Raw genomic sequence first — 23683 nt, 5'->3', positions numbered from 1 at the left:
AGTTTGGCAAAAAGAACACAACAACAATGTAAGTAAAACAATCAGCAGATCAAAGGCACATTTTGAATAGAATCTAGTGAAAGCAAGGACAAAGCCTGATTTAAGGATGTTAGTGAGATGTTACCTGGTGTTCAGTCTGACCAAAATTATTATTTCTAAACTGGAGAGATGCCAAACATCATTGGCACACAAATGTCCCCTAAGATGTGTAGGGTCTGATGTCACTGCAGCAGAGCCGATGTGCCATCCTTCTGACTGCACATATTTTTTTTCTGTTCATAGGACCAGAGACCTGGGGATGCTGCAATGTGCACTTATGTATTATAATATCTTGTTCTTAAGCAGGGTACTCATCTAGAGATGAAGGTTTAATCTAAGTTGTTCAAGGTTCAAGTTTAAGTTTATTATGATACGGACCTCTGATGGAGATCTACATAAAATAATACTTAAATATACAAAAAGAAGAAATTTTAAAGTAGCGAATGGATAAAACCCTGATAAACAAATTGATTAAGATAATACAAAGGTAAAAAACACTTAAAATAGTTAAAAACCTTAGCACAAAACATTTCATTAGGCAGAATAAATAAGGCTTGTAATAGATTAGAAGCAGATCTAAGCAAAAGAGATAGGCAAATAGGGCGCAGCCACTTACGACGATAAGGCATTAAGACCGGGCAAATTACAACAACATGCTTCAAATCTTGGACGCCATTATGGCATAGATTACAAATAGCGGAAGAGCCAAACCATTTTGCTTGTAATGTCTTCATGGGAGCTGCCCCTGTCGCAGCAGGAGCCAGAATCTTCTCAGCCCATGAGGCAAGTTCCAGATGAGGTAGGGCTGTGTGATCCTTTGCCTTACGGAATCAGAGATTGTGTGAAACTCCGTCTATGTGTGCAGGTCCACCTGTCCTCGGGGTAACTCACTGCCCAAGTTGCTTTCCTGAGTATGGATCTAATCTGTGCTGGAGTAAAAATTGCAGAGGGATCTAATTGTAAAAGATCCATGGCATATAAAAAGTTCCTGCAGATGGTATATTTTACTTTATGACCAGCTAATATTTATTTTTTTAGCAGTGACCGCAAATAGTCATCACTGCACATCATCAAATTAATCATCCAATGAATTATCGCAGCCAGGCCTTGAATAAAAGAGCTATGCAGGCCCAACTCAAGACTTAGTGACGGTACAGAAAAGGCAGAGTTTACAGTTAAAATATTTCTTAAAAAACATCCCTCGAGTTTATTGAGAAAGATCCACTTAGAAACCGCTATATGCTGAATACCGTACAGTAAAGATGGAGGTATGTCTACCCGATATACCTCTAAGAGATGTTATAAAAGGTGTTCAAACCATTGGCTTGGGATTGGGCCTTTCTTTGATTATGCTCATTATGCTCTCTATCCTTGAGGTTCCCACAGACAATTTTACCCAAAAATACGAAAGAGATTACTCTTTCAAGGTGTTGAGCTCCCAAGGTCCAGCTAAAATTGCTGTTCTTTAATCTTTTGTTCCCGTAAAAGCACAAGATTTGGCTTTTTGAGCAATTTATCCTTAAAAAGTGTGCTTCAGTGTATTGTTCGAGGGGTTTTAGGGGGTCATTCCAACTCTGACGGGCGGCGGAGGCCGCCCGCCAGAGTTCCCCCCTCCAGAACACCGCTCCGCGGTCAGAAGACCGGCGCGGTGATTCTGTGTTTCCCGCTGGGCTGGCGGGCGACCGCCAGAAGGCCGCCCGCCAGCCCAGCGGGAAACCCCTTCCCACGAGGAAGCCGGCTCCGAATGGAGCCGGCGGAGTGGGGAGGGTGCGACGGGTGCAGTTGCACCCGTCGCGAATTTCAGTGTCTGCTCAGCAGACACTGAAATTCTTTGTGGGGCCCTCTTACGGGGGCCCCTGCAGTGCCCATGCCATTGGCATGGACACTGCAGGGGCCCCCAGGGGCCCCACGACACCCCATACCGCCATCCTGTTCCTGGCGGCCGAACCGCCAGGAACAGGATGGCGGTATGGGGTGTCGGAATCCCCATGACGGCGCAGCAAGCTGCGCCGCCATGGAGGATTCCCCAGGGCGGCGGGAAACTGGCGGGAGACCGCCAGTTTCCCGTTTCTGACCGCGGCCAAACCGCCGCGGTCAGAATGCCCTGCGGAGCACCGCCAGCCTGTTGGCGGTGCTCCCGCCGACCCCTGCCCCGGCGGTCCGAGACCGCCGGGGTCAGAATCACCCCCTTAGTCTGTTAGTAAGACCCATTGGGGTACGATCTAAAATAATTATGACCTCTGCATAATTTGGAGCAAAGCCCTAAGTTAAATGAGCTGGTAAATCTGAAATATAAAGGGAAAGTAACAGTGGAGCCAACATACATCCTTGTTAAAGGCCGTTTTTGGTTGAAATAACATGAGATGGACCTTGTTCACCCACTAGCAAACCTCTGCACCAGGTGGAGGAGTAAAAAGCTACCACAAGGTCAAAGAGGATGCCTGGCATGCCTAGTCTTAGGAGATTCTTCCATGAGAGGACACAGTCTACCTTATCAAAAGCCGTGGAGAAATCTATGAAGGCTGCATAGATCACTTCCCCTTTCAGTGAGACATAATTTTCTTTAATTACTTGTAAAACAAGAAATATTGTCAATTGTGCCATGATTCCTCCTAAAGCCTGACTGCTCTAAGGGAATAATTTTGTACCTTTCTGCCCAATCATTAATCTGTGACAACAGGAATGTAGCAAATATTTTTCCGACCGCATCCATAAATGCAATCTGGCAGTAATTCCTAGGACAATTTTGATCCCCTTTTTTATACAGGGAGACAATGATGCTACCCTTCCAGGATTGTGGGACATCCCTAACTTCATAGCAATACTGGAACACCGGGAATAAAATCTTGCACCAAGAGGATATATATTTTATTAGCAATATTGGGATTTCATCCGGTCCCATTGCGGCAGAACTACGCATTCCTCTTATAGTAGCCTCAATTTCTTTTATGGTTGGATATGAGTATGAGGAATCAAATCTGGTTTGAGGGATTTCCACAGTAGTCCCATTAGAAGCTTAAAGGTCAGATACAAAAGTCGACCAGCTTAATTCACAAATGGATAATTGGAGGGGCCTGGTTCTTGTGCCACACCCCTCTGCGATCAAGGATCAAAACCACCTAGTATGGCAGGAAGAGGCTGCTTCTCTTATTGCAACCCAGGATCTATCTCTGGTGTCCTTTTTTAGACGCACTCTTAATCTCCTTCTCCTTCTTATTAAAATATCTAGCTGGGATTGCCTCATAGATGTATGAAAACTATACTGTTTACGAATAAGAGCATTCATTTCTCTATTCACTAATAAAAGGGAGCAGGGTTTTGCTATATATTTATTCTGATGCTTTTGACTGGGCATTGAAACAACCAGTTGCATGAAACTAATGAAACTCTCCATTACTTTTCCTACCCAGGGTACTTTCCAGACTTCCTTTGAGCCCCTTAAAACTATTGGGGGACCAATATGTTCTACCATTTTTAACATTTAGCTCGGGGTGCTGCCCTGCTAGACTTCATGAATCGGTGCGCCTTCAGATCAAGAGATACTACCAGAACATTGTGACCATTAAGGGTAGTCCGTACTACTATTATGTCATTTAATAGAGAGAATTACTGATAGTTTGTTACCACTTAGTCCAGGATTACAGCACCCGTAGGCGATTTATGGGTTGAATGGGCTGGGGAGTCAGACGGGAGTCTTACATAAGCAATAATACAATCATTCCCCCCCAAGAACTCTAGAAAAATCATCCTGCGCTTATCAAGCTTTGTTTTGTGGGGAAAAGTGCAAGGCGGTACTCTAAATGCTTCTTCCTTTTGTTCATCCCAGAAGGATGCAAGACCCGGGTTAGAAATCTTACAATTTAGATCTCCTACCATGATGATTTGGGTTCCTGGGTCCCTGTCACAAAGTTCCTTAATGTAAAGAAATACCCTGAATAGGAGATTATTAAAAGGGACACCAGGAGGGACATAAGAGTTAATCAAAGTAAGGGAGATTAACTTGTCTCCAACTCCAATGCATTGTAAATTTGCTGCTAAAAACAGATTACTGGGATCCCTAAAGCATTTATGCTGCCAATGCAGTTTATTCGACAGCAAACATGCAACCCCTCCCTTTGCGTGACCCCTCGTTGAGGGGGAGGCCTTACAGCAGAAGGAATAATAATTTTTAAACTGCAACTCCCCAAGAGACCAGGTTTCTTGGAGACAAATTATATCAGGATTGAGGGAATTCAGAAAATCAATTTTTTTCCCTTTGGACTTTATCCCTGCCACATTCTAAGATATGAGGGTAAGCTCATTGCTACATTGATGGTGCGGTTGCTCTAGAGGTTTTGGTAGAACCATTTAATAATGCTGGTAATCATTTCCAAGAGTGGGGATTGATGCTTAAATCTTTAGATGGACAAACAGGAGGGTCCCTAAATAATACTTCTCGGCCACAGGCCCCCAGGGACATTTTTTAATCCTGATAAGTGTCAGAGTTAGTGTCATGTTTAACCAAAGGGATGCCTGAGGAAAAAGGTTTCCACACCGCATCAGAAGATTGGAGATCCCACTCGGTTAACCTTAAACTTGTCTCAGTCAAGACAGGGACTACATCAATACCTTTACATTGTTAAGACTCTAAATTGCTTAAGATTTTGTTAACAGTCAATTTAGAGAAAACTGATACACGAGACGACGGACCAGAGTCAGCAACCTTCAAGGAGACCAAATGTATATCCTTACTTTCAATCATTCTAAGAGGTTCAATATCAGAAAAACATTTAAACAATTGAGATCTGTTAAAAAATAGATCATTGTCAAATAAAAGAATGAAATCTAAAGTTAAGGTATCCTCAGGGTAGCGGCCCTGTCCTTTTCTAATAGGTTGCAGCCAGGTCTGAGCGGGTATAAGTCCTGTGTTGGCTTCAAAGGTTTGAGCGGAGAGATTTAAGGATGACCTAATTGACTGAGAAGTAGTTGGCTCACAAGTTGAAATTGGGTTGACCATTTCAGGATTGCTGATGGGTGGATGGAGTTCAAATATTGATGAAGAGGCGGTAGGTGCAAGGCAAGACTGTAAGGCTGGAGCCTCCGGATTTAAGGAATCTTGCAGGCCAGATTGGTCTATGGAGAATGTATCTTTCTATGACGTTTTTTGGGATGTCTCTGGATTGATTTTTTTGGACCTTTTGATTTTTTTCCTTTTATGTATTGGAGGCTGCACAGGAGTACCCAAGGTGCTAGTTAAGATATTTGCCTTTGAACAAGCTTTGAAAATTGGAAACATAACCATCTCAGAGTTTTGGCAGACTGGTTCCAAGTCTGTCTCTGTTGTAAAGTCTCTTAATACGAATCTAATGGAATTGACTTGGCTGTAAAATGGCGTAGGATTTGTAGGGGATAGTCCCACCTGCGGTGCTCCAGCCTAGGAGCAAAAGTCAATACCAACGGGTGTCTCGCTGTTTATAATACTGTGATTCCGTACTAAGAGATCATTGTGATACTGCGTGTGAAATCCAGGATATACTCCATTGCCAGTTGTAAATTCGTTACAGAGTCAAGAATACAATCAGACCCACCAACCAATTTTCCTAAAAGATTCAGAATGGAAGCATAGGAGATGCTCTAAGATTGAGATCGAAGAGGACACCAAAACATTTTGATCAGGATAATTATTTAAAGGATTCATATTAAGGCTCAGGTTGGGTGTTGTTGAAAGAAGAGAGCAAAGAGAGGAGTGGTTGGCGGGCATGCTGCTGAAGAGCTGTAGTCCCTTGCATATAGGTAGAAGCGGTGGCGGGGGAGATTTTGCTTCCTGGTATGATCCATATCTTTTGATAAGTTCTAAGTCAAGATCAGGGAGAGTGAAGTTCCCAGGAAGGTTCTCCAGGTCGGTGCATGGAAAAGGAGCATCAGTGCCAGGTTCATGAGATGAGGCTTCCTTTACAGAGGCCAGACTGGTCATGTCATGATTTGATGGAGGAATTATAGCCGAGGCAGGCGAAGAAGCTTTACAAAAAGACGAAGGCTCAAGAATAAAGGAAGATGTGTGAAACAAGGCTGGACTCTTGTTTAGATCTGCTAAGGCAGGCAGAGGGGGTTCTTCTGTCAAAGGAAAACCCTTACGGTCTGAAGAACCTGGCTTTGAAGAAACAGAGGGAGCCTTCTCTTTATCCCATAGGGAAAAAATTTGATTTCTGGACTTTATGCCTAAAGTATTTGTGATTTTATTGCACAGTGGATTAGATTTTGTTTTAGAACAGGCTCTCCCCAAAACCAGACGGCCGGATCTCAATTTTTTGCAGTCATTGTGCCTTATGATACAATGCTTGATGTTTCACTTGTTTTAAGATGGGAAATGTACCATTTGGCGCCCACAGCGTCCCTGCAATCTCTCTGTGTGCCCTAAAAGATGAGGCCCTCCACGGATAATTAAGGCAGAAGTGAAATTTAAAAAGACCAACAGTACCTCATTGCTCCATCCTATGGGGGGACCACCTGTGTAGTGGCCTGTTGATATCACCAGTTCTTCTTTACAGCCACCAGTGGGTGGGTCCTGCTGCAGTAGGGAGTGGTTAGCCCCTGCATGTTGCACCCTAGTCCTTTCAGTGTTGTGCCATCAACGCCTCTCTCGTGGCCTCCACGGCTCTTAAAACTGGAGGTCTGAAGGTCTCCAATTCACCGCGCCGTGTCATCGGAATATCGCCCACAGCCTCTGTGAATTCCTGACAGTTTTCTTTAACTGTGGTAGGGCGAGGCGATGGTAGTAAATGCGGCAGTTCGCTGCACTCGTGGTCACTAGCTGTAATCCTCGCTCCTCACTCCGCGAAGCGCAATGTGTTGTGGCGAAGCTCCAAAATGCCAAAACGCCGCTCTAATCCTCCGATCTGCGGTAGGGCAGCCAGGTAGTATGATGTCTGTACGCCATCTGCGTTTCCCCTGCAACCTCCGCAGTCTCCACAGCCCCCTCCACGGGTTCCTGATGGGCTCCTTGCCCACAGTGGGACATCAATGTGGCAAGGCCGCAGGGCAGAAAGACGGCCCCTGGCAGGGAGCAGTAACTTGCCACACTTGCAGCCTCCGTAGCCCTCTTCGCAAGTTCTTAATGGGCTCCTAGCCTGCAGCAGAACAACAGGTGGCAAGGTGGAAGGGAAGGGAGACGGCCCCCAACAGGGAGCTGTAATACGTTGCCCCCGCAGCCCCCCTCCTCATCCCCCTCTGCAGGATCCTTATGGGTGCCTTGCCTGCAGTGGAAAGACGAGGTGGCAAGGTGGAAAGGTGGCAAGGCGGTCAAGGTGGCGGGGTGGAGAAACGGCCCTAGCAGAAAACAGTAACTTGCTGCACTCACTGCCTCCGCACCCCCTCTGCGGGTTCCTGTTTAGACCTGTTCCTGATGGGCTCCTTGCAATAGCATCGGCACAACAAGGCGTCAGAACTACAAGGCAGTGAGGTAGAAGGGCAGAAAGATGGCCCTCAACAGGGAGCGGCCCCTGGCAGGGAGCAGTTGCTTGCGGTAACTTGCAGTAGCTTGCTGCGCTGGCAGACTGGACCAGGCCGCAGATCTGCTCCCCTGCAATGCTGTGGCGTGATCCTGCAACATCAGGCATCCAACGTTCAGCGCTCAGTGCTTCCAATTAGTGTGAACAAGTTCACGACATCTGCAACAAAGTCACAAAACAGCATCCGATGCTGGCTGCTTTGGTTTACGTGCACAATGTCCAGTAAGTTATTTTTTTCTGCAATTTTTTCCTCTGCGATCCTGTGGCGCAATTCCTGTGGGCAGGGAGACAGCCCCCAAACAGGGAGCGGCACCCGAAAGGGAGAGGTGGCCTGCGGCAGCTTGCGGTAGCTTGCCACGCTGATGAACTGGACTTTGCCGGTAATCTGATCCCCCACTCCCGGGCGATCCCGTGGCACGATCCTGCTGGCAGAAGATGGTCCCCGACAGGTAGCAGCCCCTGGCAGGGAGTGGTGGCTTGCAGCAGCTTGCCGTGCCGGCGGACCGGACCGGACCGGGCCGCCGATCTGCTCCCGTGCGATGCTGTGCCACGGTCCATTGACATCAGGCGTACAACGTCAGGCATACAACTCCACTCCAAAAACATGCAAGTTGCATTTTGTATGATATGAATCAACAAATGCTAAGTGAGAAACTCATTGTTTGCCCCATTTGTTCCACTAAGGTGCTGCAGATCAGCCTGCTTCATCGAAGAAGCAATAACAGGACCATTGGAGATTTTCAGAACACAGCCACTTTCTCTTGTCTGGGAAAAAAATGTGGTATGCGTTCATACCCCACCTCTGCAATAAAATCTCGGGTAAGGTCAGCATGATCAGAAACTATGATCTCCCCACGTGTATTTGTTTCTGTTCACTTGCATTCATGATAACAGAACAGTACTTAATACATGTGCATTGTGTTAGACCTGTCAGTCTTAGGGTGATCTTCTCCCAAATGTTTTGCTTCCCTACGTCCATTTTCGGTGCTGAACTTTGTTTTTGTTAGGTTTAGACATTGTGCACTTTACCACTGCTAACCAGTGCTAAGGTGCTTGTGCCCACCCCCCGGAACATGGTTTGGTTGACTTACAACTGATAGGCATATTTAATTTACTTGTAAAACCCTTGTAAAGTGGTATACCATATACCTAGGCCTGTAGATTAAATGCTGCCAGTGGACCTGCAGCACTTAGTGTGCCACTCACTTAAACAGCACTTTAAAATATAACCCTGGTTTGCCACTGCAGCCTGAATGCACTTTTAAAATGTCTATTTGACTTGGCAATATAATCCTTTTGCCAAGCCTTATACTCCCCTTTTATTGCATTTAAATCACCCATTAGTTGAGACATAGGTGGCCAATAGGGCAGAGTGCATTGTAATTAAAAGGTTGTGCATGTATTTTTAGGATTTACATGTACTGGTAGTGAAAAACTAAATGCATTTTTCGCTACTGTGAGCCCAACCCTAACACTAGGGAGTCCTTATTACATTTAATACGTTATGATTTCCAATTGGGAGCAGGTAGCTTGGTCATGTTTGGAGTCTTTGGAATTGTACTGAAAAATCCTATTTGAAGGTAAGGACAGGTTTTTTATTACAATTTTCAAAATTCCACTCTTAGAAAGTTTAAATTTTTCTGCCTTTAGGATTTTGTGCCTGTTGTCTGCCTTCGGTTGCATGACTAGGTGTAAATGACAGTTAGACTTTGTGGATTCCTCATAGATAGTCATACAATAGAGGGATTAGGTGTGCCCAAATAGTCCATCAGATGGCAGGATAGAGGGGAGGAGCTGAGCACAGCCCCACTTGCAACTGAAGAGAATGTGCTCTGCCTTCTCATGAAGGACTTCTCACCTCAACATGCTCACTACAGCCAGGTTTGAACCAGGATAGGGCAGTCAAGAAACTCCATGCACTTTAAAGAACCCTTCTAGAGGGTTGTCCCACATTTCAGAGAAAGGCTCCGGCGTACAAAAATAGGACATTCAGTCCCACTCTTCAGTACACTTCTGAACCAGTGTATATTCTTCCTGGAAGTAGGACTCCTGTGCTGTGGAAAGGACTGCCACTCTGCTGGACTGCTGACCTGCTGTTGTCTTGCTGAATTGCAGCCTTTCTGCTCTGCTGCCCTCATCCCATGGGGAAGAAGGACTGAACTTGCAACTTGAACTCAGGACTACCAGAGGGTCTCCAAAGGGATAGCTTGCTCACCTCATGATCTGAGGCTCAGGGACACAAAAGGATACCTTCACCTTGGACCCACACCTGAACCCAGGCCTGAGTGAGTTCTGATCTTCCAAGAGGTGCCTAACCAGTCCTGGACCCTGAGAATTGGTACTGAAGGTATTGAAGGTGATCAGAAAGTCCAAATGCATAAATGGAGAGTAAGAACATTTTTGGCAAAAAAATGCTGTAAGAACGAGGAGGAGACCAGGACCAACCAACTTGCATATCCACTTGTGGTTCTTCGCCAGATGGATTGACTTTGCGTCTTCTCCAGCTATGTTCTTTCTCTGCAGCAGCAAATCCTGGTCAGTGGTCCTTTGTCAAAGAAATATCCTGCCCTGTGTAACTGACTTTGGCTGCAGATCTCTGTCTTGACGTTGGAGATTTCTGACTTTCATTTTGGAGACTGATAGCCTGATTTAAATATTGGGTTACTCTGTCACAACGGTGTCAGATATCCGGTCAGCCAAAATCTAAATCCCATAGGGCATAATAGTATTGAGATTTCGGCTGATGGGATATTCTTCACCATTGTGATGGAGTAACCTATTCATCAATATCTAAATTAGGCCCTGAGTCTCAATGTAGAAATTTTCATTGCGGCTTCGATGATCTCTCCTCAACAACTCCAGCAACCTTATCCCACTGACATTTGCTTTCTCAGAACACTTTTTCTTAAAATGACTTATAAGTCCGAAGGTACACGCTGACTGTGCCCAATCAATTTCTTGTATCCAAGCTGTGCTCCATTGTGGTCAGTCATATTATTTGACCTTAACCCGGTCATGTGTAATTGAATGTCCGTGGTTGGGGCTTTGATCTTTTAGGTGCTAGTTTTTACTAAAACGTTTAAAATTCCTAACTCCGGCTCTACTGAATGGATTTTTGCTGTTTCTTGCCAAATAGTTTTTTTTAAATTTGCTCTATGTAGGAAAGTGCCATCTTGCCTGGCATGTTACCCCCATTTTTACATGTATGACAGTTTGTTTTTGCCTGTCTCACTAGGATCCTGCTAGCCAGGACCCCAGTGCTCATAGTTTGTAGCCAGAATGTGTAACCCTTTGTAGTAACTAACTGTGTCACTGAGGCTCTGCTATCCAGAACCTCAGTGCGTATGCTCTTCCTGCCTTTAAAATGGTCACTGTAAGCTAATGACCACTGTACCAATTTCAATTGGCACACTGGAACACACTTATAATTCCCTAGTATATGGTACCCAGGTAGCCATGGAATTGGGGTTCCAGGAGATCCCTATGGGTGCAGCATTTCTTTTGCCACCCATAGGGAGCTCAGACAAATCTTTACACAGGCTGCCACTGCAGCCTGAGTGAAATAACGCACACATTATTTCACAGCCATTTTACACTGCACTTAAGTAACTTATAAGTCACCTATATGTCTAGCCTTCACTTAGTGAAGGTTAGGTGCAAAGTTACTTAGTGTGGGCGCACCCTGGCACTAGCCAAGGTGCCCTCACATAGTTCATGGCAATTTCCCTTGACTTTGTGAGTGCGGGGACACAATTACACGTGTGCACTACATATAGGTCAATACCTATATGTAGCTTCACAATGGTAACTCCAAATATTGCCATGTAACATGTCTAAGATCATGGAATTGTCCCCCCATGCCAAATCTGGTATTGGGGTGCCGATCCCATGCATCCCCGGGCTCCACCATGGACCCCGGGTACTGCCAAACCAGCTCTCTGGGGTTTTCTCTGCAGCTACTGCTGCTGCCAACCCACAGACAGGCATCTGCCCTCCTGGGGTCTGGGCAGCCCAGTCCCAGGAAGGCAGAACAAAGAATTTCCTCTGAGAGAGGGTGTTACACTCTCTCCCTTTGGAAATAGGTGTTAAGGGGTGGGGAGGAGTAGCCTCCCCCAGCCTCTGGAACTGCAAGTAGCAGCGTCCATCAGCAAAACACTGCCAGGCCGCATCATGGCTCATGATATGGTCGATGGCATTCTGCTGGCATGTCGCTGCTGCTGGAAGCAGCACCACCTTACCGATGACCGTTGCCATGACCGTAGCAGGAATTTCACCAGCCTTCTGGTGGAATTCCGGCTACGATCATAATCTGGTGGATGGTCGGTAGCCACGGCAACAGTATGTTGGCAGCCGTCTCCATGGCGGTAGGAGGCATTTGCCACCAATCTTATAAGAAGGGCCTAAGTGTACTACTTTTCATTACAGTTCATTATTCTTCTAACACCTTTTAGAACATTTTCCTTTTTATTATATTTTATTACACTTCATATCTGAACATTTCAAATCCATTGACCAACCTAATATTGGTTCCAGAATTAATATAATATTGACTGCTAAAATGTACTCTATGTAAAACTATAACTAACATCTGGGTCTTTGTGAAAAAGGTATTATAAGAGTGGTCTGAGTGACAACGTCTTGATGTTTTCAGGCCATAGCATGTCTAACATGTCCTTCTTGTGTTATAGAAAAATCATGTGAATATAACCTGTACATCTGTCTGGCAAATTTAATTCCCATAATACTGCCTTTTAGAATTTCTGGGTTTTCTCTTCTCTTGAATTTGAAACGAAGCGGAAGGCCTGAAAAATACACAGAACAACAAAACTCCAATTATAAGAATCAGAGACATTCAATTTTAAAGAGTGTTATCTGGATAGCTGGTCATCTGGGAATGGGACAAAGTTGTTAGTTCAGTCCAGCCACTATAAAATTTGAGCCTGTTACAGGGACCCAGTTAGGCCTACTGAAGAGAGTACCTTAAATCCTGGTTGTGGAGCATTTCCAGGCTCAGTGTCAAAGATGCATCATGTAGACAAAGGGATGAGTCAGTTTAGAGATGTGGTGAGGTTGCAATGCAAGGTACTGTGCTGTCTTTGAGGATCTCATCAACAGAGGCATGCGGTGCAAAGTTTGGCATTGAACATGCAACCCGCAGTTTGGAAGATGCGTCTGTTCCAAGGAAGTAAGAAACTGCACTGCATGTTCTCATGTGTTGTCATTGAGGCAATCGTCACAGAGAGCTTCAAAGGCCCGTATCAAGGATGCATCGCTCATTAGAGCAAAGCATTGATTCTGAAGAACTACAAGGCTGTCAAGCACCTTGAGTCTACTTCTAAGGGTCCAAGACTGTGGTGGTAATACTTGGCAGGGTAGACTCACAGATAGCAGAGTGACAAATTTGTTGGAAGCTTGTTGTGTCCCTGAGACCTCAGATCAAGAGGTCAGCCAACTAGCCATTGGAGTCACTCTTGGTTCAGGGTTTAAGAGATGCTGCTCCAGTCCTTCTCACCCAGGAAATAAAGCAACAGTCAGCTGGTGAGCAGAGCAGGGCAGCAGTTCCTTCGGAGCAGCAGTCCAGCAGAGTGGCAGCCCTTTAAGCAACAAAGCAGTCCTTCTTCCAGTCAAAGTATCCACAGGTCCAGAAGTGTGCTGAAGTGTTGGTGTCTGAGATCCAATATTTATATCAATGTGCCTTTGAAGTGGTGGAGAAGCTTCTAGAGGTTTGAATTTAAAGTACCCAAGCATCCTGCCTCTCCTTGCTCCAGACTAACTACAGGGTAAATGCAGCCCTTTCTTTGGAGGCAGAGCACGGCTATTCATCCTGTCAGTGATGGCCCACCCAGGCACACTATGCTCTCTATAATCCGTGACTGACTAGGAGGAATACACACAGATAAATTGTCAGCTACACTCAGCCATGTGACCCAGGTTCAGGCTGCAGGGATGAAATGGCTAGGACAGGAAAATGCCAACTTTCTAAAAGTGCCAAATTTCTGTGATGAAAAATCTGACTTCACCATGAATTAGGATTTTTACCTCAATTCCAAAGACAAATAAACTGATGTGAAAACCTGTTCCCATTTGGAACTTACACTTATGAACTGTAATAAGGCAACTCCAAAGGTATCCTATGGGAAAGGTAGGCTCTGCAGTAGTAAAAAACAGATTTAAGTGTTCTTCACTAGCAGGATATGTAAAGCTGAAAGAATATGTCCAACTTTAAATACTGTGCGACATGCACTCTGGGTGATACAGTGCGTGATCTAGGGTTACATATGTATTAAAAGGAAGGTCTGGGCCTGGCAAAAAGGTTTATTTGGCCAAGACAAAATGGTAGTTTAAAATGTCACTCAAAGGGTCTGCAATGGCAGGCCTGAAACGTTTATAGTGTTACAAAAGTGGGTTGCACAGCCAGTGCTGCGTGTCCACTAGTACAATTTAATTTACAGACTCTGGGTATATGTTGTACCACTTTACTAGGGATTTATAAGTAAATTAAATATGTCAATTATGTACAAGCCAATGTAACTATTTTTTAAGGAGAGAGCACACGAATCTTAGCACTGAAGTGATATTTTGCAAGCCAAGAACAAAACAAAAAGTTGACCTATATTTGCCACATTGTTGTAGTTGTTTGGGATAAATTATCTATTATTTGTACATTTATTTTTGCCTCCCTCAAAATAATAGAAGACTAAGGCCTTGAAGGATATTTGTCAAACAACTACAGAGAGCAGAATGGTCTAGAGACTTAAATCCAGCAGATACATAGTCTGAACACCAACTGACACTGCTGGTTCTTAAATATTTTTGCTTATTCTGCATTTAATTTTAGTACAATGATTATCATGGCCAATATCTTTGTCTTTTTTTCATAGACTGAATGAATCTGATGTTCTCCTTTATGTATATATGTTAAACTTTCATTTTCATCTAACATTCATATTGCTTCCTTTTTTGTTTTTTGCTAACACAAACATTACGATGTGCAAGAAGTAATGTTCAGCAGAGTTGGTCAGGCTACAAACCAAATATGCAAAGATTCACTGGAAAAGGGAATTCCAGCCTTGTTCCATAAGCTGTGATTCTACTGTCCTATCACCACGCTTCACATCGATCCAGTTTTCAAACTATTTTAATTAAACATTCAGAATCTGGGACACGGTTAATATGTCCTTGCCTGCTAGTATTGTGTCAGACCTATGGTGTCTGACATGCACTATGAGGTATGTTGGAAATGGCCTTTCTGCAGGGTCATCCCCAGAATTTTTGCCTTCCTCCTTCTTTTTTTCTGACCTCATTTTTGCTGGCTTAAGGACTCTGCACACGTTCCCACTGCTAATCACTGCTAAAGTGCAATCACTCTCTCCTTTAAACATGGTAACATTGGATCATACCCAATTGGACTATTTAATTTACTAATAAATCCCTAGTAGAGTGCACTATATGTGGTGTCCCTAGAGTGGGGTGGGGAGGTGACCCAGAGGCAGGTCATAGTTAGTCCCCAGCTGACCATTCACTGCATTCTGGGAAATGAGATACCCCTAGTGTCAGGAGAACTGAGAGGGTTGAACCCTAAGGGTGCCCTAACAGTTCAGCTGCCTGGCAGTACCACTCCCCAGAGGAGGGTACGTGAGCCCAGATGTGGAGGCAAGGTGAGGAAGTACTCACCCTTGTCCTCTGTTCAGCCTCAGGGTACACACCCTGGGCTGAGCGACCGGTATCAGGGACCTACACCTAAAATGGAAAGAATAGAGGAGGGGTACAAGACCCCCGGGGCTACTGCCCCCATTCTGAGATGGTTCAGGAGCCCCTTGGGAGCTCCCTACCAGCGCCCCAGCTGGAGGAGAAGATCATCCAAAGACCCCACTCAGGGTCTCCACTTAGCAGTGGATGGTCTGGGGCCTGGCTCTTGACACTGACAGCTGTCAGTAGCGTCTGTTGGCTTCTGTCCTTGTGGACAGAGTTGTTCCTGGGTTGGGGACAGAAGTCAGACCCAAGGAATGGAATGGCCCACCTCACTTTGTTGGTCATGGTAGTACTGTCTGCATACTGGGATGCATCCGTGAGCAAATTAAAGTTAGGAGCTCCACAGAAGGGTTCCCCATGGGTTAGTTCAGTGTCCCCAGAGAGTATAGACAAAGAAGCCTCAATGAGTTCAAAAAGGCATAGAACTGGCAAGTGCCCCTGCAGTAGTGGGCCATTTTCCATGTTCTATTTCCCTAAGCAGGGGATGTCCATTAGAGTGCTGATTAGTGTACCCTGGCTTTAGGCTGGAAGGGGGATATGTTGGAAATGGCCTTTCTGCAGGGTCATCCTCAGACTTTTTGCCTTCCTCCTTCTCTTTTTCTGACCTCATTTTTGCTGTCTTTAGGACTCTGCACACTTTCCCACTGCTAATCAGTGCTAAAGTGCATATGCTCTCTCCTTTAAACATGTTAACATTGGATCATACCCAATTGGACTATTTAATTTACTTATGCGTCTCTAGTAGAGTGCACTATATGTGCCCAGGGCCAGTAGATTAAATGCTACTAGTGGGGCTGCAGCACTGATTGTGCCACCGCAAAAAAAGAAGGTCCAACATATATTCACATATCGTGTAATCAAACTCGTATAATGTAGTGTGATTTTAGTAAAGAAAATAATGTACGAGGGAAATTGTGCCCTCGGGGTAGTTCGCCATCATTGTAAACAAGCTTTATTAATCATGAAGAATTGAAAATTGTAGTAATCCGTCATAATTGCAAATGTATGCCATGATTTCCTATTTGAAACTGTTTTGCTTAGCTTAAATTTAGTGGAGGCTTTGGCCTAGTTGCCTGGTCTCAAATTCTAACTGCGTGGCTTTTCCTTGAACTAATGAAATATATTCTTGCTTGAAGTTGTATTTTTCCAGTAGAGACGACTAATGCACTTATCTCCAAGGTTTCGTGCTAGGCCGGTTTCATCCCCTTTGATACAAGGTCAGTCTCTGCAGGCGCGGACAATGAAGGTACAGATAGTAAAATAATTGGCAACCCATGTTGCAACTTGTGTTCCAAGGCTTCAAGGACAATGTATGCATAAATAAACATAGTAAACAGACAATTTTCATTGGACAATTTGAAGCCAACCTATGAACCCTCCAATGGAAGACCCTGCAGAATTTGGAATGTTTCTTACTTAAACCTACTGGACAAAGAGAAGTCAGCCATTTTCCTTGATGCCAATTTGAAGCCAGATGCCAGATGCCAGACTCCATTTTGGACAACACCCTGATGCCCTTTTCTCTATTCCAGAGAAAAAGACTTTAAGAATTCTCACCCTAGAGACTTTAACTTTGATTTGCCCCGTCTTGCCCATGCAGTAACCTTACCCCATTTTCCTTGCTATTGCAAGGAAGCTTGCCGTTAAGGTTGCCCCTTTGAAATCTGCCCCATGCTGCGCAAACCGGTACCTGAGGGACGAAGACTTTTCTTGAATGCTGATTGTATTTGGTAAATATGAAAGCATAATTGTATTATGCATTGTGTTTTTCCTTTTAGGTACCAACTGCTATTTTGATAGGGTCCAAGCTAGAAGTTTTCCAAATTTGTGTTGACTAAATTCGTTTTGCATGAAGCCCCAAATGCCAATGCTAATTAGAGGTTAGTCGAGGTATTCATTCGATGCACCATGCTAATTTGAAATCTTGTTATGCTGACCAATGTATGAAATTAGTCAAATACAGTTAGTTATATTAGTGATTTGCATTGCCATAACTGAGTGTATTATTATCCAGATTTTGCGTAGATTGCGTTTCTTCCGCCGCTATGGACAGCGAGTAATGTTCATATACATATATCATTTGGTTTTGAGACTTATATACATCGTGCTAGCTTTGTTAACATAGGGAAATAAATTCGCTAACTTTTAATAAACTGGTGTGGTTATTCATGACTGAAAGGTCATGGTGCACCAAAATATCAACTGTTATTGATTTCTGACGTATTATTTTATTTATTAATTGAGTATCGACCATCGATTACAATAGTTATTGATTATTGATCTGAGTAACCCGACTATTCAAGGATGAGGAGAGCCCGACTCGGCTAAAAGGTTCACCGACCTCCAACGTGTCCAGGTACAGGTAATTTATAAGGGCTGGGCGCGTTATCAGTAGATGGTAGCAGAGATTGATGGTTTAGCCCTTTGGGACCCCATCCGAACAATAGACGGAGTCAAGTTAGAATTTTCTTTGGTAAAACGAGTTGGAGGGATGATGATGCCCTAAGTCCCCAATGACTTTCCCGGAATCTCGGAGCTTGCGAATGGAGGACATGGAGATGTGAGAATGTTTTCACATTTCTAGTGACGGTATGAGAGAAGTTAGGGTTTTGCGCTTGCACAGCTTATTGCCGCAGATTAATTGAGAAGTTTGTGAGGATTTTAGGGGGTTAAAAAGATATAAGAGGAGTGTTACTCCAAAGTGTGAGAGTAGGGTAGATGTCGAACTTCACGCGTGTGTAGCGCTTCGTGCAGAAAAAAATTGGCCTCGTGGTTGTTGATGTTGAGACGGGCCCTGCGAGGTCAAGAGACTCCGGAGTATGTTGAAAAGTGTATGAGGCAATTGTTTGATGTTGTGATCTGGTCGGTTTAATAGGTTGATCAGGCGTGGTCAACAAGTCGGTATGAATTTTGAGGAATGAAAGAACATTTTTTTTCGACTTTGAGATTTGACGAATTCTAAAGTGCACTAGAATAGTTAATTGATCAGTTGAGGGTAAAGTTTGCTGGTCAAATTTTGCTTGCGAAAGTGGGAAACCGAGAAAGATGGAATAACTGCAGAGGCTAGTGAAAAATCCCTAAGGTTTCTGAAGCGATTGTATTACCCTTCCTGTAGTAAACCGACAGATTTGTTTTATTCTTTTGGTTAGTGCTCGCGTTATATTGCGGAAATTAGTTTATGAGTGAAGCCGAATGAAAAGAGGACGAGCCGCAGGACTTTGGCAGCCGCAGTGTGTGAGTGTGACATCACTAGGAGCCGCGCTGGGATAGGTCGGTTGGTGAGAAGGGTCGCGCACGGATTGGACACAGTCCGTGAAGCGCAATTGGTAGGGGAAAGGCAAGCGAAGAGTATTACGGGAATTAAAGTCACTTATTGATTACATATTTTAGAAAAATAAAAGACGGAAAGATAACATTTTTCAAAGCATTTAAGAGTGCCATGAGGGGAGATGTTTATATTAAAGCAAATGTAGGAGAAGAAACACCGCCTGAGGGTACACCAGCTTACATCGCTATCGAAGAAAAGGGTGTGGCACCATGTCTTTGGCTAAAGCAATGGTGCAAATTAACAGAGAAGCATGGAAGTGTAGGGTTCCCTATCCACGGGTCGTTTAATCTAAGGGTTTTGGAAAATCTAAGATTTGCGCTATATGACATGAAAGTACCTCTAAGACCAGCACAGTTTGAGGCATTAGCAATTTGGGAGCTAATAGCTAGAAACCAACAATAAAAGAAATTTGAGACAAGAATAAGAAAAGTAGAAAAGACACTAGCGGATGCTAGATGGGACAGCACACAAAAGGTGTGGAGATCAGATGTATTGCAGGGGATTAAATTGTTTCCAGCAATTACTGATGAAGCGGAGACGGAAGGAAGGAAAGCTACCTATAAGACAAACAGGAGACAGTCCAGAGATAGAGAGAACAACAGAAACTCGAAAAGGTCAGACGAGTCAGGCGATGAGGAGTTCATTATACAATTGCTGAATGATCGTCCGCCACCATATATGGAAAGCGAAAAAGGCTCAAGCATTAGTACTGCCCCTCCAGAACCAATACAGGATAATGTAACACCGAATTTGAGAATATCTCAGAGGCAGAGCAGTTCCGATATGCCTTTCTCACCACAAATACCACAGATTCAGAGAATATACCCAGTCGTGCCTAAATTGAAACCTGCTGATAATTATCAGCCACAGGTTCAAAGGCACTGCTGTGATGAGCATAACATGGGAATGACTTCTGATTCAATGGCGCAGGGAGGACAAAACTATCAAAGACCGACATTGATTCAAGCTGAATCAACACAGTTTTTGATGCCTCAAAAGCAGGCACAAGAAGTGCCGAGGTATATTCGAGTAACAGAGAGCCAGTTAGGTATGCCAGCAATGATGAACCATAATGTGGGGATTAACATGCCACAGAATTCGGGGAACAGACAGAATCCAGACGCAATATCTCTGCCTATCACTGTAGGTCCACCAGTACCACTGTATATACAGACAAACCCAAACGCATGCGACCAAGGGGTAGTAATACAAAGTGGGACAGGGAGAAGATGCATAGAAAACACTCCAGAAACAACTCCGATAGCGGCACTGCCAAATGGATCTGGGTCCTTGTCGGAATTTAGTCCAATTCCAATTTGTGCTCCGTCAACCGTGGTAAGGTCACATCCACCACTAATAGTACCGTTAACTTCAAAGACTGAAACATTACAACAGCCATCAGTAGCAGTTGATGTGAGTGCTACATTGATGGGGCTGAACGCTCAACAGCTAACACAATGGTTCAACAGCCTGAACTCCCCGCAGAGTACATCCAGCGGGAAGGGAGAAGAATACCTGAATAAAATAAGATTGGGCATGGAAGCAGATGAACTGGTAGAGGGAACGATGGGTCTGAACAGACTAGAATCATACACAGAAGAAGAGCTGAGATACATGTGCCCTAGAATTACAAGAGAAGTAAGCAGCATACATAAGAAGTTACAAGAAATTGCAGACAGGAACGAGATCGATATAGGTAAGACCAAACACTTGAGCAGAAGTTACAGGCTAGACTTTGAGACAAAAGACTTTGAACACATGAGGTCTGCAGGGATGAAAACACACCTTAAGGAGATACTGCAGAGCGCACAGGTCTGGAGATGTTTAGACAAGTGGGAAAGCAGGTGGGTTAAGGAAAAGGACAAAAAGAAAGAAAATACCCCAGAGCGGAATGAGAAAGCACAACAGAATGACGACCTGATAACCATGTTACCAATGAGAGAGACGGCAGGGGGAAAACTTGTACATGTACCATGGCACAGGTGCGATATTCAATCCTTCCCGGATGATTTCCCCAAATTAAGAGAGAAACCGATCGAGTGGTATCAGCAGACAGATAGGTTTGTGAAACTTGCAAAATGTCTCTGGGAAGACCTGAATACCCTATTTGAAATAGTGGTTCCGGCAGATTTGTGGGAAGATTGTAAAAGGGCTGTAGGTTGGCCGACGAGCGAACCATAGAGAGATAGGGACACAGGTGCACCAACACCTATGGTAATGAGCTTATACCATAAGGTGATCGAGCATTTGAAAACAAAAGGTGCGTCGAAAAATGTGGATTGGCAGAGGATTGACAGGACCGCCCAAGAGATTAAAGAGTCAATACATGCGTACTATGAGAGATTGTTGAAGGCGTTTAAAAACTACAGTGGCACGGAAACGATTGAGGCAAAGGACATGCTCCATTTTGTGTTCAGATTTGTGGAAGGGTTGAGACCCGAGATTAGCCAGATGATTAAAGCGCATTTGATTTGTTGGCAGTCAAAATCAATCGATGAAGTGTTGAATTATGCAAAATACTGCAGTGATGAGATTGAGACAAAGCAGAAAAGGTTGAAAGAAAAGGTGATGGTGATGCAGCTTAGAGCAGCTCAGACAGGTTTGCAAGGTTTGCAAGGTTTTCAACAACAGATGCAGCAGCAGCAGGGAAATGCTGTGTTTCAGCCGCAGATGAGAGGCAGAGGCCGAGGAGGTCTTGTAATAATGGTCCTGATTTAAATACTGTTATGATCCCAAATGGCATACAGGCAATGAAGAAGGTGATGCCATGTCACACGTGCGGAATTGTCGGGCATTGGAAACGGGAGTGCCCAATGATGGCTCAGGACGGTGTAGGTCAGCAAAACAATGATGTCAATGCATTTCAGACTATGAGAGGACCGAAATTGAGAGGTCCGAATCCAAATTTTCAAAACAATATAAATCACATGCAGGGTTTACAACCCATACAATTGCAGCAGGTGCAAATGCCCCGTGTGCAAATGGCACAGTTGCAGCCAATGCAACAGCAGTTTCCTATGGTACCTAATCAGCAAATGCAAATACCCTTAGCACCAATGAATCAGCAACAAGCAATGCTTCCTCAACAGGTCACGGTTCAAGGAATGAATCAAAGTTACACAGTACACCAATTCCCGTTACACAGTGAGAATGGAATAAACGATGCATGGGAGAGTGAAAGTTCAGATGAGGAGGGAAATTGTATGCTTGCAGCATCTTTGGAAGTTGATCAAAAGGGTCCGTATGTGGAGGGAAGAGTTATGGGTCACGCGTTTCATTCTTGGTTGACACAGGAGCTACACGTTCCACTGTTAGGAGCATTGAAGTACCAAATTTGCCACTTTCAGGGAGAACAATTCAAGTAGTGGGAGTAGCAAATAGGTACCTGACGAACCCAATCACAGATCCAGTTCAAGTCAGAATTGGTAACTATCAAGGGTCACATAAATTTGTGGTGTGTGACTCAAGCCCGATATCACTATTAGGGAGAGACCTATTGTGCAAATTGGGATGTTCAATTATGTGTTCAAATGATGGAATTAAAATTCAGACAAACAGTGATGGGGAAGAAGAAGACAGTGTGGGAGGGGACGAAGTGGAAACTGTCGACGAAGAGTATCCCCTGATTACACTTTATCCAATGCTCGCTGAAGCAGATATTCCTGCTGAGTTACAGGAAACAGTCGGAAAGGAAGTGTGGGATATGACAGGGAAAGAGGTAGGATTGGTCAAAGGAGTAGAACCAGTGAAAGTGACTGTAAAACCCAATGTAATTTTTCCCCAGACCCCACAGTATCATATGGCACAAGACACCCTCATAAAAGTCGCCCAACTCATTGATGAGTTTGTAAAACAGGGAGTACTGAAAGAAGTGTTAAGCTGCCCATGTAATTCACCAATCATGGGACTAATAAAACCGAGTGGAAAGGTCCGGATTGTTCAGGATTTGAGGAAAATAAATGACATAATAATCAAATGTTGTCCCGTGGTACCAAATCCAGCTGTGATAATGTTTCAAGTTCCCTGTGATGCTGAGTGGTTCTCAGTCATCGACTTATCACAAGCATTCTTTTCTGTGCCTCTTCATGAGGGCAGCCAGTTTCTCTTTTGTTTCAAATTCCTAGACAGAGTCTACAGTTGGTGTCGAATCCCTCAAGGGTTTTCAGAGTCACCATCAATTTTCAATCAGATTCTAAAGAAAGATTTGGAATCATTGGAGTTACCATTCGAGTCAACCCTAGTACAATACATTTATGATTTGTTGATTGCATCCAAGACCGAAAGTGACTGCACAGCCGACACCATTGCCCTATTGAACCATTAGGAAAGGAACGGACACAAGGTGTTCCCTTTAAAATTACAGTTCTGCCAGAAGAAAGTGAAATATTTGGGTCATCAAATAGAGAAAGGGTCACGAAGAATTATGAAGGAAAGAATAACAAGTGTACTTCAAATGAGTCCCCCAAAGACGAGAAGGGAGGTGAGAAAGTTTTTGGGAATGGTGAGCTACTGTCGCCAATGGATTCCCAATTTCTCAACTCTAGCAAAACCTTTACTGAAACTGACCCAGAAAGATGCGCTGGATGAAATAGAGCTGAAAGGAGATGAAATGGATGCTTTAATTGAATTAAAAGAATGCATGTGCAGGGCTCCAGCTTTAGGTATGCCTGATTACACAAAGCCTTTCACATTGTTTTGTCATGAACGTGATGCATGTTCCTTGTCTGTCTTGACTCAAGCCCATGATGGCGTAAACAGACCAGTAGCATATTTTTCAGCTACTTTGGATCCGGTCGCAGCAGCACTGCCAGGGTGCTTGCGTGCCGTAGCTGCAGTTGGTATCAGCCTAACTCAAAGTGAAGGAATAGTGATGGGACACCCTTTAACAGTCATGGTCCCTCACTCAGTTCAGATACTTTTGACACGTTCCCGAACACAGCACATGACTGGTGCTAGGCTCACAAGGTATGAAACAATAATTCTGGGATCACCTAATGTGCAGCTGAAACGGTGTACTACGTTGAATCCAGCAACCTTGTTTCCCAGTGAAAATGCCGAAATTGAGAACGCTGAAGAC

General features: G+C 44.2%; 1 protein-coding gene across 1 annotated transcript in view; it reads right to left on the bottom strand.

The window, feature by feature from the left end:
* Positions 1-23683, bottom strand: part of LOC138247150 (epidermal differentiation-specific protein-like) — a 45311-nt gene that overhangs the window by 4338 nt on the left and 17290 nt on the right. The window lies entirely within an intron of this gene.

This window comes from Pleurodeles waltl, chromosome 7, assembly GCF_031143425.1.
Source record: "Pleurodeles waltl isolate 20211129_DDA chromosome 7, aPleWal1.hap1.20221129, whole genome shotgun sequence".
Lineage (NCBI taxonomy): Eukaryota > Metazoa > Chordata > Amphibia > Caudata > Salamandridae > Pleurodeles > Pleurodeles waltl.
This window is presented reverse-complemented; position numbering and strand designations above follow the sequence as displayed.